The following is an 18637-nucleotide window of genomic DNA, read 5'->3' as shown; positions in this document are numbered from 1 at the left end:
AAAACAGCTTTGGAAATAATAGGTTTTGTATATCTACAGCCTCCCTGAGGAACCTGTTCCAGTATCTCACCACCCAAACAGAAATTTCTTCTACATGGCTAATCAAAATCCCCTCTCTTTCAATTTGTATGCCTTAGTCTTGGTCCCATTCCTGCAGTTCCTGGTGAAGAATCCCTCTCTGGCTCCCCTGCATGCTGCCTTCAGATACTGGAAGGTCACTATGATGTCTCCATGAAACTTGCTCTCGGATGTCTCTGTCCTCCAAACTGCCATAATTCACATGAGGAGTGGAAGTCCGGTTATTCTTCTGAGCTGACTGCCATCTCCAGGAAAATCCGTTCCTAATTAGTGCTGCCAGTCCTGTCTGAGCAGGACTTAAATTGGTGTGGATATTGGCAGCATGGCCCCATGCTCAGGGCAGTTAATGCTTCCTCAGTAGTGTAGAGTCCCCCAGGCTCAGTGCCAGGCTTATCACATCATGGGTCTTTGTTCTTCTGGTTACTGCTATACCTTTATTGTTGCAACTTAAAAACAATAATAAAATAGAAAATAGAAAATCAGATAATTGGTTTTATTGCATGCTAACTTGGGTTCAGAAAGGATTCTAGGAGTTCTGGGATTGTTCCCAAATCTCTAAGAATTTGACAGTACTCAAAATCCATATTACACAGTAAATAAAGTACTAGTGATTTGGGGAAAAAAAAGCTCCAAAAGTATCTGAACATCCATTTAATCAGTATCTCTATGGAATGACAGACCCATAGAAAACACCTTTTTTCTGCAAGATAGCTACCTTTTCTGAAAATAATCAAGTATCCTCCAAGCTTAGAACTAAGAAAGAGGCACATTGAGCAATGCTAAGGAATGCTCAAACCAGTGACAGTAGAAACTTCCTACAATCTTTCTTCAGAGTATGTTGCATTTTTCATTCAAATACATTATTATCTGAGTGAGATGAGTAAAAGAAATAACTTTATTTTCTCATAATTTTTAGATGAAAAAAAACCTGAACACATCAAAAGGCCAAATAATTTGGTCTGGGTTTCCTTTTCAAAACTTATTTCCTTTAGGTACTTGATTTTAAGCAATTTTTTGAAACATGGTTTTACAGAATCAGCACGTGCCCTGGAAATCAGACTCTTTCAAAACAGTGCAAATAGGACACCCAAACCCACCACCAGAGTTGAAAATCTTAATTTTATACTTATTTCAAAATATTTAAGAAGAGAAAACACCTTTCTGTCCTATTTCTATCCCACTGATTTACAATAGAATTATATTTTTCTTTTTAAATACTTTATCAAACTTCCTTAATACATAAGGTCTGAAATTTACACATGACACAATATAACAAAATATATCCACTCCTGATTTTTCTCTAACTTCAGGCTAACCCAATCCTTAAATAAATTTACTTGGAAATGTACTTGTGCCTAGATAAAATATTAACTCTAAAAAGAATGAATTAAAGGTGGCTAGTACTCTAGAATGTCAACCTATATGTAGGCTGGTCTACAGTGGCAACACAAGAGAAGACTAGAAATGGTTGTTTAACAGTCATTCAGGGCTTATTTTGGAAGATTGAAGGTTAAGATAGACTTGGAAGATTGTATATCACTAAAACATTTTCCAAAGGCTGAAGAAGGAATAAGATGACACTTTGAAACGGTCGATAAGTGCAAGAAGTGCTCATATAAAAGTATTGTAAGACTCCTAAAATTCATAATCTATTATTTCCTAAAATTCAGAAACTAGTATAAAAATTGTGTATGAAAGGCAGCAGTGACCATTTCTATTCCTAAAGTCTTCATTATGTCTGCACATAATGAGCCTTTCACATGCTCAGAGCCCTGAGGCCGCATATGGACAGACATAAGTCACCAGAATGCTGCCCATATCCATACCCCAGCAGCTACCAAGGTGCCAGTATATTCCCAGGGAACAGACTTTCTAGAAAATAACCTTCAGGGAAGAAATTAAAAAAAAAAAATTTCAAGAAATTAGGAACTGTCTTCCAACTCCATTGAAAATGACAGACATAATGCTTAGCTTGTACCTATCAGTGGAACAACACATATTCAACCAAAAATACCCCAAAAAAGATTGAAGCCCCCAAGCCAGGAATTTCTTCCCCTCCTTCACTGATAAATTAACAAATCTACACAAACAAATTTTACAATATTTATCAAATATAAACTTATAAAGAAGCTCTGATTCATTCCCTAGGTCATAGATGGTTGTTCTGCAAAGATGCAATGATTTCCAAAAACTGCATTACAGAGCCCAGAGCCCAGTTACTTTATGCGGGAAAACACCTGGAAATCACATTTCCTTTAACAGCAAGAGAAAATTTGTTCTATATAGTACATCCACTTCATGCATCTTTGTGTTTAGATACATATATGCATAATATTAATCGTCCATTACAAATGGTCTGGAAGATCAGAAGCAGTATCTATAAATGTATGTACATATATGTGTCTGTGTGTGTGTGTGTATATTACATTCATTTAATCTATATATAAACAATTCACATAGGTATGTGTGTGCTTATGTATATATTGCATGTAAATAAACTGTAAGTGTACATATTCAAATTAAATACTGCATTGACTTTTTGATATCTTTTAACATGTCTGACAGCAACATGGAAAAATTCTTGCCTGAGAATAGATAAATAGTATAGATAGAATAGATAGTATTTAGAAACTTAAAGCTCTTATCTTGGTACTATATTTCTTTTAGCATTCCACGTTTCACATTCTAAAGATATTGACTTCTTCCTCCTCACAGTTTCAGAGCGAGGGTCTATGAATGTCATTCGAGCAAGGCTGTGTATTTACCCAGAAGACATTTTTTTTTTCTTTAACACTGAACATTAATAATTTACCCTCTAAGATATTAGAATAGCATCAAATTCCACTTACATTTTTATCAGATATGTGTGTGACATCTAGTCTTCCACGTTCTTTTTCTGAGCAAAGTTCTTTGAATGTGGTCTATACATAGAAAACTGTGCTTTCTTAAGTTATTATTAATAAGTGATTTTAATACTATATTTGAGTTTCCAGTAATATTTGTATTTATGAAAATTAGTGCCTGACAAAGACCTGTGAATGGGAATTCACACCAAAAGTCAAATATTAAAAAAAGAGATGTTGAGACAATGTGATGCGACTGCTTGATTACCTTTAATTTTTTTCTCTATGTTTATAATGTATTCTGCAGTCTCCATTTTAAAGTCAAGATAAAAGTCAAGTCAAACTGAAGTCACAAAGATAAAAAGGCTGCAATTCAGAGGACTGATTCTGATCTTGTGCATGACCAGCCTCACAGAAGTATAATTCTCCAGCTTTCCCATAAGACACTGTGTCTTTTCCAAGAACCGGCAAAAGTTAAGGTCCCATTGATCACTACTGAAGGTCAGCCATAGTCTTAAGGAAGTTGCCCACGTACAAATTTGTCTTCTTTCTAATTTCAAGTCATGTTCCCTTACTACCAGGTGCAAGAGAACTCCTTTTTCTCATTTGCCCTAGGTAACATGTGCATCAGCATATGTTTTCCTTAGTAAGGCAGCCATTGGAGGCATAAATGTCAGACATGAAGAAGGTGCTAGGTCATACATTCTCTTTAACAGCAACGTGCACACCCATCTGTGCCTTGAATCTCTCTGTGAACCTCTTACTGTGCTTTTGAGAAGGAAACTGGGCTGCTTTGCTATTGAAGCACTGCTGTACTGGGCTATGAAATTCCATATCTCTATAAGTTTAATGAAAAATGTATACATAGGAAGGATATGAAGAATTTTAGTGCATGTGCAAGCTTTCAGAAAAGCTTTTCAAAAAATACCATTGGTTTGGGAGCAGAGATCCCACTGATGTGTAAAGAGACGTGCTTCTAAGTCATGTGTGCTCTGTAATATGCACATCTTAATTATCCATGCTTCAACTAATTACTAAATGGAGATTAAATATGAATGCTGATCAAAGTATTTGATATTTCAAAAAAATTTTCTTCCATGTGAATCATTCAAAAATCAAATTTTAAAGTCTTTCTCTCAAATACATGTGGAAATAGGAAAACATAAGTAAATGCTTACCTCCTTATCCATAAGAGTCAGAAAGCACAGCTGTCTCCAGCCACATAATTCAGATAAAAGCGAGCAGATTTTAGTGAACAATGGCCTTTACTGACAATTCTAACTTTTCACTGGAGGTGTATGTGTGTGTTTAGATAGGGTAGATTCTCCTGACCCAACGAAATTTCTAAAAGTTGGATGAGATCACAGCCCCAGGCTCTAAGTAATTCAATATGCTACAGAGTTAAAATCACTTGATCTGTGTCTGCCTTGAACTATAAATAAAAGGTTGACCATACTTATTCTTTAACTTTGTTTCTTGGTTTTGTTCCATACTCCTTAATCTAATAGGCATTTTCATCTCCAAAAAAAAAACCCCAAAAATATTTAACTAGAGACTCCTCTTAAAAAAGCAGTAACCACACTCACAAAAGCTTATTCTTGGAATAGAAATATGGAAGTCCTGGCTTTGAAACTCATTATATGGAACCCATCAAACCAATTACCACAGTCCAAAAACCAGCAGTAGAATATTTAATATATTGAGAATTGCTGAAAGGTCAGCATGGCATACTGTTGTAAACTGGGCTGCATCACTGCAATGCAAACAAAAGGCCATTTCATATCCAACATCATTTATGCACTCAAACAGCGCTAAATATGCCCAGCACCAAAGGATACCCACAGTGTGCTATTCTGTTGCTGGGCATTTTAGATCTTTATACAGCAAAATATTTTTATGGACTTTCTTTTGTTTAAACAAGACAGCATTCCCATTGTCTCCAACGGATGAGAGGAGTATAACAGAGAGAATAACTGAGCTGGTGTAAATAGTGCTGGGTCAGAGGAAAGAGGCAGCCGCAGGATAGTTAGTGAGGTGCTAATTGGATAATGTGGTGAGAAACAGAGCTAAGTACAGAGGAAGGGCATGAGGCTTGGATAACTAGAACAAATATGAGTGCTGAGCTCTAGGAACAGATATAAGAGGGAAAAAAATGACTCAAACTTTGTTTGATGTAGTAAATCATTACACTGGGAGAATCAAAGGAAACAGAAAAGACTGAGTGCTGCTAGAACTAGTACTGAAACTCCAGGCTGGACCTGGCTGATGAAACTCCTTTGCTAAAACACAGAGAAAAACAAATACATGGTTCTTTCAGAAAGCAAGCCAAGCAAGCCAGTGGTAAGTTATTTGTTGCCTAAATGTGCATGACTTGTAATGAACTGTTTGACACTTCTTCCTAACTAATGCCCTTTTGTGGGGTCACTGATACTGATGATTGCTACTGTAAAGGTGGCAGAGCCATTTCAGTCCCTGCTGTTTATCAAGATTCTTAGCTGGTTGGGCTTCAGGTTCCCCTCGATCAGGAAACTGGGCAGTCAGAGTGCTACCATGCAGAGCATAAAGCCATTCCTTGTGACAGCGCAGCAGGTAGGAGGCAGGCTTGGGGTAAAATTTTCAGAAGTGATTCATGGTATGGCTCAAATTCCCTGACATGCAGATATTTCTTTATTTCTTTTAACCTTTAAATAGAAATTCAAATCACATTCAAAAGACTTAAAAAAAAATTTACTGAGAGTTGAGTAAGAACTTCAGGACACAATCTTTTCCAATCTTTATGATTCTGCGATTTTAAAACTGAGGATTGTGTCAAGACAGCAAACATGGAGATTTCACTGGTCTGAGAAACTTCAAACAGAGCTGGTAAGGCATCACCAGGAGTGTTCCTTAGCCCCAGGACAAGGACGGGATGAATAAGTAGGTACTGCTAATCTCTAGGTCCTGTAATTTTATTAGAAAATATCTCTGTTCACAGAGATTTATGTCCTGTTGCTAAGCAGCAAATCTGCACATTCCTGATTTGCTCTGGTCTTAGAAAGGACCAGAGGGATGTCTTGTTTGCCATCCAGGAGCTCCAGAGATCAATTAGCTTTCTGGGCTGCCCTAGCTATAACTTTACAATACTCAAAGTTACAAGCACATTCATGAAATCAGACACTTGTCCCTATTTGTTTCTACTTGGCAAACAGAGCTCAGGAGAAAGGAAGGAAAAGCAAATTAGAGATATTGACAGAAGAGGATTCTTATGCTGAAGAATGTCACAGTATCTGTCTCTCAGACTGTTTTTTCCCCTGTAAATTGTAAGAAGATGTTGTTAAAAGCTGGCTTCTGCGCTGAAAGGGGTCTGCTGTCGGATACACTATGTAGTAGGAGCATAGGCAGTGTAATGTTGAAAAATTCTTTCTGGCAAGAAGGTAGAAGGAGCAGCCAGGATCCCATCCCATTCCCACAGCAAGTAGAAAATAAATGCCAGCTCTGCCCAAGAGAATCCATTACCCGGCTCTCATGTCTCAGGTCCTTAACATTCCATCTGAGACCAAAACTGCTTCTGAAAAGTAAAAGTTTCAAGACTTTTACTCAAAAACTACGTGGAAAATATACAGTACTTTGTCATATTTTCCAGAGGCATGGCCAAAAAATGCATCCTTCTGCTTTCTATTTTGTGCTTGTCTTTTCCTGAGAAATATTGTAAAGACACCTAAGCATGCCCCAGCAAGTAAGTATTTGTGACTCACTTCAAATTCACCTCTATGTCATCAGGATTCATTCCCTGCCTGACATTTCATAAAACTGCCCTCAGAAACGTTTTTAAAGGTCTTCTGCTAACAATAAAAAGCACCAACTACAGCTCACTGTATTTGTCCAAGAAAAGAAAAAGAAACAGAAGTATGAAAACAAGGGGAGTATCAGAAGACATAAAATAACCCCATAAATTCCCTAACATTACCAGCATGGTCTGAAGATCCCAGAAAACCTCTTAGGTCAGTGATCACAAATAGTAGCATTTGCATCCTTAAAAACTGACATCAAGAAAGAGAAATAGTTTTGGTTTGGTTTGCTTCTTCTGTAAGAATGGGAACTAATGACTACTGATTTTCCACAGCTTGTAGACACAAGTGGTCAATTTCTAGACCTAGATCTAGAGATTGGATGGTATTTTCCAGAGCTGGTCAATTACAGAGGCTCTTCATCATTATGATATCTGCTGTTTGGTAACATATGAGCTGATGCTGAAGTCTTTCCCTCACACAGGTGTCTGTTAGAAGCATTTGTAAAATTTCTCTCCTCTATTCACATACCCATTTTTACAAAACTTGCAATGTTTTCATTATGTTTGAATCTTTGATCTATTCTAAACTATTATCAAATTTGGCTGAAAATTAGTCAATGAATTTAAAAATCACAACAAACATAGATCTGTACATATGCACAAATACACTAGGTACAGAAAAACTAAACCATAAGGGAGCATTAGAGAAGGAGGAGGAAGTGACAAAGACTGTATGTCCCCATTTACCCATGAAATTGAAGATCAGATCTGAGACTGATCACATAAGGGGCTGAAGATTCATCAGACTATGCACAACAGAAGATACTAATTTCAGAAATAGTGGTGGAAAGGATTATATGACCCTATGCTTCTCTGATTTTGTGCTTACATGATTCTATGTTTATATTATTCTGTGCTTCTACGATTCCATGTTTCTATGATTCCTATTCTATAATGCTATGCTAAAAAACACAACAGTTTCTATCAACAAGACAATATGACCCTGTCTCAAATATGAGGTGTAGGAGTCCATAATCTACAAAAAAAAAAAAAAAAAAAAAAAAAAAAAAAAAAAAAAAATTTCAAACAGACACAGAAATGTCATAATATATCTACCTTCAGGAGATGCAGACACAGTTCATATTTGTCTTAAAACCAAGTATGTGTGTGATAATTTCAAAGTTTATTTTCATTTTTCTCCCAGAAACCAGCCTCCAAATAGTAAAAATCCCACATTGTACTTGAATCAGTGGCAACTTATCACCCAGGATACCAGTCAGAGCTGAGAAAACTATACAGCCATGTACTCCAAGGACTGGATTCTGAGTCACTGGTAATTGCTGTTTCTCTCTGAGCCAAAAGCAGTGGAGAGAAGGGGAAAACAGGCAATTTCCCAGACAGAAGTATAAATCCAAAAAGTAGTGTTTGCCTTGGTGGACTGCAAGTGTGGGAAGGAACATGGAGTAATGTAAATGTTTCCACACTGGGGAAGGTAGAAGCCCTCCTTGGGCCTGGAAGTCATGTAATAAAAACAACACTGGGCAAGAAGGAGGTATTTTACATTCAGATTTTTAGAAGTTACACTTTTGACTCCTTTAGTCTCAGAAGAATGCACAGTAAATGCTATATACCACAGTGTCCTGCCTGTCTGCAGTTATGTGCCAGGCTGAGGGTTCTGATTAATCATTGGAACAGGCTGCCCAGGGAAGCAGTGAAGTCACCATCCATGGAGGTGTTCAGAAAAGGAGCTGATATTGTACTTCTTGATATGGTTTAGTGGGCATGGTAGTATTCAACTGAAGGTTAGGCTTGAGTCTTCATGATTCTATGACTCTGAGTCCTTCAAGCCCAGATTGGCCTGCATATGCAGGTGTGCTATTTACTATAGAAGACCTTGAAAATAAGGTTTATTGAAAGCATCTTAAAAGGCATGAGAATTGTTCATATATGTCATGCACTGTAGCACTATTTCCTTCTTTCACAGGATTTGTTACACTCTGATGCCAGCATCTGGCATTTCCAACAGGCTGTTACCTGGACCCTGTATGTTTCCATGGCAGCTCTGTTTGTGTTGCCACATCCTTTCTGACACACAGAAGGGATGTGGCACCCTGGTGAGTGAAAACCATTCCTGAACTTTCCTCTTGTGCTGATGGGAGGGAGACTGCACCTTTGTGTTGACCCTGTCTGTGTGAACTGCCATGCAAACCTGCACGCTCACACCACCCTGACTGATGCTGCTGAGTATGGGAACTCCCTGTACAGCCTGAGCTAAAACTCGCCCTGTGCTTACCTCAAATGTGGATGCTGCCACCTCACTGGCTGGCCAGCCATTCAGAGTGAATAACCCACACGTTCATCAGGACCTTAGTTGGAGTGCTCTGAATTCTTCCCTGAGAGAAAAGGAGTTTCTGAAAAATTTGGAGTCCTGTCAGAAGACATGGGGAAGGACTCAAAATGCCACTGTCTGAGTGAGATGGTTGAGAAAAAATCACCCAAAATACATAAAGAAAAAAAAAAAAACAAAACCAAAAAAACCTAAAACCTGGCCCCAAAAGCCACTTTCCACAAGTGTGGAATTTCAATGGCAAATCTCGACCCCATAAATGTTTTCACTCCAATGATTTCTTCTCAACCCCCAAAATGTTTTGACTCCAAACAGACCTATTCAGTTTCAAAATATATATTTGAAATGTCTTGCAGAAGCCATGGTTCAGGCACATCACATCCCTAATTTCATTTTTGGGATTAATTCCCTGACATAATGCATCACAGTTCTCAGTCTAGATAGGAGGAGGTAGTGCATCAAATATGAGCTGAACATCTGTCATACATTAGGGGAGATGAAGTCCTGGAGATCTTCCTTGCTGTTTGTCATGGTTTCACTGCAGCCATCAACCAACCAGCAGTCCACTCACTCACTCTTCTGCCAGAAGGATCAGGGACAGAATTGGAAGGATAAAAGATAGAAAATGTGGGTTGAGATAAAGCCAAGCACAAAAGGAAAACAAAGAATTAATTCACAGCTTCTTGTGACCAGGCAGGTGTTCAGGCATCTCCAGGAGAGCAGGGCCCCATCACAAGTAAGAGTTATTTGGGAAGACGTACATCATTACTCCAAATATCCTTCCTCTTCCTCCTTCTTTCCTCTGCTTTATACACTGAGCATGATGTCATATGGTTTGGAATATCCCTTTGGTCAGTTTGGGTCCCCTGTCCTGCCTGTGTCTCCTCCCAGCCTCTCGTGCATCCCCAACCTCCTCACCAGTGTTGCAGTATGAGAAAGAGAGAAGGCCTTGGCTCTGTGTAAGCCCTGCTCAGCAATAACAAAAACAATTCTGTGTTATCAACCCTGTGTTCAACACAAATCCGAAACAGCCTCATGCCATCCACTGTGAAGAAAGTTAACCCCACCCCAGCCAAAACCAGCTCACTGCTTAATAGAAAGAGAACAAAAGTCACAGGGACTGTTGCTCCTATGACAGCTAGGGCTGAATTCATTTAACCTGATTTGAGAGATGTGCAGTGTAGATGGCCACATTTGAACTAGGCATCTAGGCTTTATTTGTAGCTAAAGGGACAGAAACAAGCACTTTTTGAGTGAGATCCATTTCACTGTAGACATCAATAACTGGTTGGGTGATGCCTTGGATTTTTATTGGTTCTAGGGGAAGGCAAGGGTGGACTAAATTCCTGCACTAAATGGCTGTATCCCTAAAGGCAGGGATATAATTAGGTGAAGAGGTTTTCATTCATTGTGACAAAATTCACAGGGAAATACTTTTGTTTCTTTTTCAGAGTTTTTTGTCTGGGAGTAATTTTGTAAATGAAAGACAAAAACTTTCTCTGAAAATAACATTCTTTTCAGTAAGAAGATATCTCATCAAAGATCAACTTTTCCATCAGAAAGTTTTTAGGAAAATTTACAGCGAGTCTTATTCCCCAATTTTAGATAACTACAAGTAAAAAACTTGAGGTGTTTTTTTCTCCCTCTCTAACTAGCAAGCATGCAAACACATTCTTGGATGAGTCATGTAGTTTTCTTTCCAGACTGTATATTACAATCCAGAGATAAATGAAAGTCTATTTATTTTGTAATTTTAAAGATAACCTTTTATAATATTGCATAATATTGCATAATAATATTCTTACAGTAGGACTGAACTATCTGATCTGTGTCAGTGGTTTGGCAGTCCACTTTATATCTGTTTATCCCTAAACTATGGAAAAGACAATTGGAAAGATTATTTTCCATCATATAGGTAACCACCTCTACAAGGTTATTCTCAATATTTCCTTAATTTCTGGGTGAGCAGATACTTGACAAGTCATGAAGAGAATTTAAATCCACCATTCATTTTCATTGTAGTGTGTCTGAAGAGAACTAGCTATTTGAAGACAAATTTGAGGATAAATCTAACAATATTTGTTCTATAGATTTTAGATCTAATCTATATTTGAAGGAAGACCTTGGTTTTTTTAAGAAAATATTTCATATATCGTAATACTGATCCATAGCAAAATTTCTGCAGATTTACTGTCATTTTTTCTCAGAAATAATCAATTTCTAAATTTCCCATATTAAACATACGCTTAAACCTTCAGGTTATTCAAATTCAAATGAAACAAGTTCCGGAGAGATGTTCATTGCAATTTAAGATAAGAAGCCTCTATCCTATATATTTTGTTATTTCTTACATCTAAATTTATCAAATTCAGAAACCCGTTTTCAGGGAAAATGAATCTCTTCTGCATCGGAGCAAATACACTCTATTATTGTACCTTTCCCTAAGACTTTTAGAGCTCCCTAAAGAATTTTAGAGTTCCAACATGTGATGAAAAGTAGTAGGAGGGAAAATTATCTCAGCAACTGGAGTGACAAGCTATGAGACCCCTCAACTTTTGGTATCAGATGTAGTTCCCTTTTTAAAATAGATTCATATAGTCACATTTATACTGATCTGATTTTCAGTCCTCAAGCCAAACATCCCATGACACCCAACTTTTCCAGCTCTGCAGGTTTTTTTTTTTCCAAACATTGATTTTGCTTTAAAGCACTAAACAAATCCTGAAAGAATCAGTAAACAAACCTGACACTAGTCTTTTCTTTATTAATATATAAATCAATAAGCATAGAGGAACACATTCATTAAGAACAGGAAAAGCCTTTATAAAGCATCTATTTTAGTTACAACTGCAATTAAAATTATCCTTCAGCTCGGAATGGTCTCTTGCATGTAAATCACTAGATAAACTCTATTCTTCTATAACTCAGAAAGAGCGTAAGTTCCTATAATTACCCATAATGAGACTGGTATTGCCCATAATCTCTCTGACATATCTAGAAGGGAAGGGCATGGAGCTGGAAGGAACATCCCAAGCATTAAATTCAGCATCCTGATATTGCAGGAAAGTGTCTGTACAAAACTTTCAGTGAGCTGTTAAGATGAGACATAAAACTAGCTAGGTTTTGCCCACATAAGAAAGCTTTTCAGGCTCTAACTGCTCTGTTTCATGTCAGGTTTCTCTGTTTATGTTTCAGACCAATATTGGGACCTTGTCCTTAAGTCATTTTGCTTTCCTTTGTTCTTATTCTTCTGCTATATTAAAATGATTTTCCCAACCTGAAATCAGTCGATAAAGCTGTTATCAAATATCTATGTCTTCCTTCTGTCCTATCATTTTTATCACCACAGGGACTTGAAAGAACCTCTCCATGGACTTTGCTTTCTTTTTATGAGGTTTGTTATTATCCTTCCATCATTTCACACGTAAAGCAAGTCTAGTCAAATCTTGGACTCTTTTATATGCTTTCTTTCATTAAACTTTACTAGAGATTTCTTTGGACATGTTGATCTAGTTGCTGCAAGAAACACTTTGTAGAATGCTTGCAGTGAATAATTGAAAAGACTGTGGTGGGTACAGCTATTGTAGCACAGTATTAATCCTGCAGGCTTAGAATACCACACAACCAGCTGTGAAGGCATCTTCCTCTTTCCAGAACTCAAAAATATTCAGTGCACCTGCAGAGTGACAGGTTAAAGGTAGTACGCTGCTGATTCATGCCCTTAAACTTTATTTCAGCTTTGGTAATGGACTGTATGCGTGTGTGTAGGAGATAAGCTGAGCTTCAGAACAAAAATTTGTATTCTTTATGCATTTATATGCAGGAGTAACTCAGAACTCCAGTGTTTTAGGAATTATATGAACTATGGAAAATAGAAGAACAAAAGATAAGGAGCTCTGATAGAAATGTTTTTTATATATCTAAGTATGGCAGTCAAAAGGAAATGGTCAACCAAATTTAAGCAATACATAGGTCTGTGGGCTTTCTTCATTTTTTCTTTAAAAAATCTTAGATTATAGATGTAGATATCATTCTAAAGCAAATATTAAAGGACCATAATAAAACTGATTTCATGAGGATAATGAGACAGTCCCCAGGGAAGTGGTCACAGCCTCAAGTCTGACAGAGTTCAAGAAACTTTTGGACAACTCTGTCAGGCACATGGTGTGACTCTTGATAATGTCCTGTGCAAGGATAAGAGTTGGATTTAATGTTCATTGTGGGACCCTTCCAACTCAAGATGTTCTAGGATTCTGTGATTCTACAATACAGGAGGAAGCACATGAGCATGTTTGAGGAACCAGAGTCACTTTTTTCTTCAGATTTGCTGGTCCAGTAACTGGAGCTTTGATTCAATTACATCCTTGCACAGTGCTTGCTGCTACATGAAAATCAACCACAGGCTTATGTAGTACATGCAGTTGTTTAATTCTTTGTACTAAAAATGTAACTTTACACATTGTGCAGCCCACAATCATTTATTATGATTATGTCTGATTCTCTGGGAACTCTTAGCATGCAGTGTTGCCTGTATTATTATGTAGTCTTCTTTACAGAGCTTCTTCTTACCTTGCCACTTGACTTTTCTCATCATTCTTGTAAAATCTTTTTTGATCCCATTTGGCATTTCACTATCTGCACACAAGGAAATACCTTGGAACTGGCCTGCCTATTACTTCACACAATCCACTAATTAAACTAGGTTTTAATCAGAATTTCTTAATCACTCTTAATTTTCTGACTAGAAGGTGGTTGTGTCTGCACTCGTTTCCCCAGTGACTTCTTAAAGGATGGATATACAAATGAAAACTGACTGTTCAAATTAGATTGCATGGTTCCATATTTATTCCTTCACAACTATTCCTGATCAGATTTACACCATTTGCAAGAACAGTCATTATTTTTCTAGGTGCTATTTGGGCAGATTTTTATCTGGAATCTAGAATTCAGGCTGTCTCTTTCACAGGTGCACCTTCAGCACAGAAATGTAGAAAGAAAGAAAAAAAAAATACCAAGACAGAAAATCAAAACAAACCCCAAAGCAGTCTTCAAGAGAGATTGTGATGAAAAAAACCCTACTTTGTTCCAGTTTTTGTGTCAACATGGAATTTTTTAACAAAAATATTCTGGATTTTAGTAGAAACCATCTGAAAATTTCTCTTGGTATATATGGGACCAAAAATTTTAAAACAAGTTGAAAAGTGGCACTGGAAAATGTTGTCATAGAAGCTATTTTATCACATTGTCACCTGAAAATATATTTCTCACAAGTACCTCCATTTACTTACAAGATTTAGAGTTTAATCCGCTGAAATGAGGGCAACTTCATATTGTATTAAGAAGGCTCCTTGACAAAAGATTTGGTCAGACTGGGGTATTACAGGAGCATTTGTTATGTTACAGAGAAAGGAATATTGTAAAAGGAATAGTAAAGGTTGAGAGGAACCTGCCAACTTGGGCTGTCTTCTCAGCTCTGTGATGTTGCACAAATAGCCATTCTTCTCACACCCTTTTCCCCTCTTCTGTCTTCATCTTGTATTTTGGACTGTGAGCTCCTACACATAAGCAGTTTCATAGAATCATCGTAGAACCATGGAATGGTTTGGGTTGGAGTGATCTTACAGGTCATCTAGTTCCAAAGCCCCTACCATGGGCAGGGTCACCTTCCACTAGACCAGCTTGCTCAAAGACCCATCCAGCCTGGCCTTGAGCACTCCCAGGGATGGGGCATCCACAGCTTCTGTGGGCAACATGTGCCAGTGCCTCCCCACCCTCACAGTAAAGAATTTCTTCCTTATGTCTGATTCAAATCTACCCTTTTTTGAGTTTGTTTTGACTTCTTTAGAGTTTGAGTGTAAACTTTGAGTTTTTCATAATGAGGCACAATTCATTATTCAACTTTTTAATAACTGCTGTATGGTAAATCTTTATTATTTTCTGTTTCCATTTCTTTCTAGAACTGTATTTTAAAGGGCTTAAAGAACAAAAAATGCTAAGAATATCTAAACTGCTCTGTAATTGGTTATATTGTCCATTTATACACTTGTCACTTGTGGCTCATTTGTCCATGTGAGAACTCTTAATATATGTAAAAGTTTCTTGACATCTTCCAGCTGTGGTGGGTTGGCCCTGGCTGGACGCCAGGTGCTCATGAAGCCACTCTATTGCTCCCTTTCCTGCTGGGCAGTGGATAGAAAATAAGATGGAAAGCAACTTGTTGGTTGAGACAATGCAGTTTATTAAAGCAAAAGCAAAAGTTTGCATATGCACAAGCAAAGAGATAAAAAATCAGTTTATTTTCTACTTCCAATCAGCAAACAATGTTCAGACACTTCCCTGGAAGCAGGGTTTAGTGCATGTAGTGGTTGCTCTGGAAGGCAAACACTCTAAATAATGCCCCCCTTCCTCCCCCTTCCCTTAGCATTTATATCTGAGTTGACAGCATATGGTATGGAATATCTCTTGGGTCACTTTGGGTCAGCTGTGAGTTTTGTCCTTTCCCAAGATTCTACCCAGCCCCTTGATGGTGGGAGGGAATGTTGAGAGACAGCAGTGATGCTGTGCCAGTGCTGCTCAGCAGTAGCCAAAGCACTGGTGTGTTATCGGCACATTTCTAGGTATCAATGCAAAGCACAGACCTGTGAGGGTGCTAAGGAGAAATGAACTCCATCTCAGCCAGACCCACAGCCAACACATTGCATGATCAATGTATACACAAATCATATCCTGTTTCTTTCAGTAGTGACTGTTTTCTTGGATGGTGTGTTACAATTGTCTTTAGAGTTTTGGAGATTCTGTGCTAAAAAGGCATTATTTAACCTTCCCACCTCTTCTTTGTAATTGAACCTTGTCTGGTGTCAGTGGATGAGAGAAGTGCATTACTCTTTCCGGAACTTTACTTCATGAATATACTGAGTATTATATTCCACTTAATTCTTGTTTTCATTACAGTTACTAGACGGAAAATACTGAAATTCTCTTCTTTTACATTATATATAGCATTATATAGAAGACAGAGTAAATGTCAGCAATCTGATTACTGTGACTCAGCTTCCCTCTTTCAGTTCCAAAGGTCCTACATTTGAAACTCTGGTAGTGATAATATAAATTCTTCAAGTTATAAATTTGATCAAGTCAGACTCAAGGGTGCAGAAGAGATAACATTCTTAGGATTTCTAACATGGCCTCTTGCTATGACCAGAACTTCATTTGTTAGACTGTCAGACTCAGCGAAGGAGCCAGGGCAAACTCTTTGCTGGTTAAATAAATAATCATTGATCATAAAATCATAAAATATCCCAGAATGGAAGAGACCTTAAAAGTTCATTTGGTCAAAACTTTCATGGTAAAAGGTGCAAAGATGAGATTTCAGATGAGATTACCACCCTTTCCAACCACATCTTGAAACCCTTCAACCACATCTTGTAAACCCTTCAGTTATGGGAACTTCATCACATCCCTGTGGAGATTATTCAAGTGAATGATTGTTTTTACTGTATAAAATGTCTTTTTATGTCCATGTGAAACTTTCCCTGGTGCAACTTGTACTCTTTTCCTCTTATCTTCTCTGTGTTGTTCTTTGTGGAGTGATTCCATCGTCTCCATAGCTGCACTTTTAATACTGGAATGCTATCATAATGTTCCCCTGAGCCCCCTCTTCTCCAGAGAGAAAGAATCTCTCTCCTTCAGTTTTTCCTCATAGGCACTAAATGCATTCCTAATTACAAAGTGCTTGAAAACTACTCTAGAAAGTATGAGATGAAAGAGTTCATTTGGACTCTGGTCCTAGCCGCTGTGTCTAGCAAGACACATGTTCCATGCAGCAGCCTTGTCCTTCAACGATATCAGAGATACATCCTCTTTAATCTCCTTCTATTCCAGTGTGCCACTCAGGGTTATCAGTTATTGACTATGGATTAGCAGTTGGAGGTCAGAAGCCTTATTTTGTGAGGCATGAGCTTGAAGAGCTGCCTTGTGTGGGGCTCTGAAAAATCCGGGGAGAGGAAGGTGTTTAAGGGTTACTCATTTCATTATCATGTTGCTGTAGGTGGTGGCGTAAAATATGTGCCTTGGTACAGCCTTGTATCAGTGCATTGAGCAGGGCTCAGCTGGGAAAAGAAAAGAAACCAAGTTCAAAAACAGTGGGTATTATACAGATGTCAGGAAAATGGTACCCTCATGCTGTTCTTAGAGAGGAGAACATGGGAAATGTGTGTAACACAGCTTATAGCATATGTCAGTGGCAGAATTAACTCTGAACTGCACATCTTAAAGGTATCATTGACAGGATACTCAAAGAATACTAGAGGCTTTATTGATGTCATTGTTCTCCTCCTCCTATTTCCCCAATGTCTAAGCCCAGGAATATCTCATTAAAACAAGTCTTTTCAGGAAACACCAGGGAGTATGGGACTACAAAAAATTGATAGCAAAACAAGAACTGCGAACTGAAACCATCAAGATCATTATCAGGAAAAGGCTTCAAACACTGCATGTGTAACAGGGATGGTTCGGAGTGCTAATGAGCATCCAGATAGGACAGGCATTTTCTCGCCCCCTGAGAAAGGGTGAAAACTAATCTGACAAATTCACTGTGCCTGAGCACTGGAGGAAAAATAGTCATGAAAAGGTCCACAGATGTCAGAGAAAGAAAACCTTTCAAAGAATGTTTAGAATGGAGAATTCAGATACAGACAGGTTTGGGGCAAGAATACATATACATACAGGCACATCAATTCATATGTATGTGTGTATATATATACATGAATATGTAGACACATATATATGCATATATATTAATTTATATATATAAAAATTAATTATATATATATAATTAATTATAAATTTTTGCAGACTGTTTTGTATAACACACATGAAAAAAAGACCAAACTCAATAATCCAAAATTTCAAGGGGATTATATGAAAAAATCAAAAATTAAAAAATACCTTCCCTTCCACTGCTGACAACCTTCTCTACTTCTACTAACTTCTATATTTTCAACACTTGATAATTGAATTATCATAGCATGGGAATCAACTGCCTAAATTTGGCTGTTCACTGTATTCTTGCCACTTTAGCAGTCACAGCCATTGGAGTTCAATTTCTGTTTCAAGATCTTCCAACTCTCTTACTGTAGTGGTTTTACCATGTCAGGACTTGACAAACCATTGGCCTGCCACTTCTGCCAGGGGCATGTGCCATTACCCAAATGTACTGGTAGTGACCCACAGGTTTCTAAGGATCAAATAGGCCTCCTCAAATCAAAAATAATTACATACACTTTGGACTTCCAAAGTTTCTTATATATTGTTGCAGATTTAAATAATGTTTCTGACTCTTGTGATTTAAAATACAACTTATGCCCAAAATTATGGCTGGCTAAAATGATAAGGCAGAAGAGGCAAAAAAAAAATAAAACAAAAGGAAAAGAAAAGAAAATTCAAACAAGACTTGGGAACCAAATACAGTGAATATGTTTTTGAATAAATTTATTCATAATTCATCCAGTTCTCATACCAACAGGCAAAAATAGTTTTTTCCACTAAAAAATGTAGTATGTAAACACTAGCTCTCCTAGTACTTGAAGAACAGATTTTATT

At 37.6% G+C, this 18637-nt stretch overlaps 1 long non-coding RNA gene across 2 annotated transcripts; it reads left to right on the top strand.

Moving 5' to 3' along the window:
- The first annotated feature begins 4937 nt into the window (after positions 1-4937).
- Positions 4938-8691, top strand: LOC137466734 (uncharacterized). Of its 2 annotated transcripts, none has more exons than XR_010995271.1 (3): positions 4938-5261; positions 6544-6636; positions 8386-8691. It is a non-coding gene; the product is annotated as an uncharacterized lncRNA (long non-coding RNA). The 2 variants fall into 2 exon arrangements; XR_010995272.1 differs by lacking the exon at positions 8386-8691 and adding an exon at positions 7895-8216.
- The last annotated feature ends 9946 nt before the right edge of the window (positions 8692-18637 follow it).

Source organism: Anomalospiza imberbis, chromosome 2 (genome assembly GCF_031753505.1).
Source record: "Anomalospiza imberbis isolate Cuckoo-Finch-1a 21T00152 chromosome 2, ASM3175350v1, whole genome shotgun sequence".
Classification (NCBI taxonomy): domain Eukaryota; kingdom Metazoa; phylum Chordata; class Aves; order Passeriformes; family Viduidae; genus Anomalospiza; species Anomalospiza imberbis.
The sequence above is the reverse complement of the archived record's forward strand: the minus strand, read 5'-3'. Positions and strand labels throughout refer to the sequence as shown.